Source organism: Galeopterus variegatus, unplaced genomic scaffold (assembly GCF_000696425.1).
Source record: "Galeopterus variegatus unplaced genomic scaffold, G_variegatus-3.0.2 Scaffold3788, whole genome shotgun sequence".
Classification (NCBI taxonomy): domain Eukaryota; kingdom Metazoa; phylum Chordata; class Mammalia; order Dermoptera; family Cynocephalidae; genus Galeopterus; species Galeopterus variegatus.
The window spans coordinates 42,338-44,724 of NW_007729899.1; the positions used below are offsets into that span (position 1 = coordinate 42,338).

At 45.2% G+C, this 2,387-nt stretch overlaps 1 pseudogene; it reads left to right on the top strand.

Annotated features, from left to right (window-relative positions):
- LOC103601555 lies at positions 1–498 on the top strand (annotated as a pseudogene).
- The last annotated feature ends 1,889 nt before the right edge of the window (positions 499–2,387 follow it).

The window sequence follows — 2,387 nt, forward strand, 5'->3', positions numbered from 1 at the left end:
ATGGTGCTGGACCTGGGCGAGCAGCAGGAACACTGGGAGAAGTGGCAGAGGCTCACCTTCCAAGGCAATGCCAAGCTCCTGTTGGACACCTTTGAATACTGGGGCCTGGTACAGCACACAGGAGGCTACCCCTCTGGAGCATTTTGTTTTGAAGTTTGGACCTCAGCAGTCTGGCACATCTTTGACTGCAACTGCAGCATTTGCAAGAAGCAGAATAGACACTTGGTTGTTCCAGCTTCTCACTGCAAGCTCCTGAAGGGAGCCTAGAGCCTAACAACTTACACATTCAACACACACGAAGCCCAGCACACCTTCTGTAAGAGATGTGGCATTCAGAGCTTCTGCACTCCCCGCTGAAACCACGGAAGCTTTGGGATCACCCCATGCTGCCTGGATGAGGGCACCGTGTGGAGTGTGGTTACTGAGGATTTCAACAGCAGCTATTGAGAAAAGGCCATGAAGTAGCACAATACCACCAAGAACATATCTAAAGGGTGAGCTTCTGCTTCTTGCTTCCTGAAAGCTGTCCTTGCTGCACCTCGGAGGTGCTCCTGAGTGGGGCTGAGCAGGCTGCTGGCTCCGTTGGCCAGTGGCCACCCTGATCTCTGCAGTTTATCCAGCTATAAGTTTCCTTAGGCAGCTCTTTGTCCTTCCTCAGCCCAAATTTTGATGTAGGCTAGTTGACATCCTTCCTTCTCTTCCTAACTATTATGTGACCTTTTAGGGGAAAAAAAAAAAAAATTTAAAATTAAAAAAAATTAAAATGTCTCCTTTCATTAAATCTTTATAACATTCCTATGAGGCAGGTGCTATTATCACCCTCATTTTACAGATGAGGAAACTGAGGCACAGAGAAAGCATAAAGATGTTAAGTGGTGGTTCAAATCTCAGCTTACCACCGTGTGGCTTTGGGCAGTCTTGGTTTCCTTGTCTCAAGAAAGGGGGCAAGAAAAATACTAATCTCATATGGTTTTTATGAATATTAAATGAGGCCCTTGGCCTATCTTCTCCCCAGCTCAGTGGCAATCTTAAAGACAACCACCTGCATTCCCAGTGCTGGGACGCTGGTCCTTGGTTCTGGAGGGAGCAGAGCAGACCTTATTTGCAAATTATTGTGGTTTTTCTGTTTTAATCTGTCTGGGGTACTTGAAGGATTGACATAGGCACTCATCTCTACTTTGCCTAACTCAGAACACAACTAGGGTGGAAAAGTGGTAGGCATTGCTTGGAAACACGGTAAGAACAAAAAACCCACAACTGCTTGGGTCAAAAGATTACATACAGTTGAGGCGTACAATATACAATCTAAAGCCAGGGAGGAAAAACAGGGGAGTTTCTTCGAGTAATTAGGTAATAAAAAGTGCCCGTGTATACACCAGGGAATATGGGAAGCCACATGTATGTGGTATTAGTCCGTTTTCTGTTGCTTATAACAGAATACCTGAAACTGGATAATTTATAAAGAAAGAAAATGTACTTCTTACAGTTTTGGAGGCTGGAAAGTTTAAGGTCAAGGGGCACATCTGGTGAGGACTTTCTTCCTGGTAGGGACTCTGCAGTCTTGAGGTATCACATGACAAGAGGGAGCAAGAGCATGCTAATGTGCTATACTCTTATCAAGCCACTAGTGCCACTCCCTTGATAACTCATTTATCCGTTAACCCATTAACCCATGAAGAGGTTCATCCATGAGGGCAGAATCCTCACAGTCCAGTCTCCTCCCAAGAGACCCACTATCAAACACCATAGTCATATTTCTACTCTCTTAATACTGTGAAAATGAGAATCAACCTTAAACGTGAGTTTTGGGGGACATTCAAACTATAGCACATGCCCAAGGAAGGACACAAAGTCCCTAAGCTTTCACCTTTGGCTGATACCTGAGTTCAGTGCAAGAAGAGAAGGTTGAGGCAGAGTTGCAAATGACCTGGATAAGTGTTGAAGGAATGCCCCAGCACAGAGCCAATCTGCAAAGACTGGTGTGCGTTAGCTCCTGGCATTCAAGTAGACCTCTCTCCAAACACTAGCCGAACACAAGCTAAAAGAACACAGACCTCGGGCCGGCCCGTGGCTCACTCGGGAGAGTGCAGTGCTGATAACACCAAGGCCACGGGTTCGGATCCCATATAGGGATGGCCGGTTCGCTCACTGGCTGAGCGTGGTGCTGACAACACCAAGTTAAGGGTTAAGATCCCCTTACCAGTCATCTTTAAAAAAAAAAAAAAAAGAAAACACAGACCTCAGTGACTAACATGGCAAAGAATACAGTCTTTCTAAAGACAGTTTGGAAAAATCATTAAACAAACAACTCTAGCCTTCAACAGTCAAAAACAGCAAACCGTGAGGAAGGGGAAAAAAATCTGATCTCCAGAGTTACAACATTATAA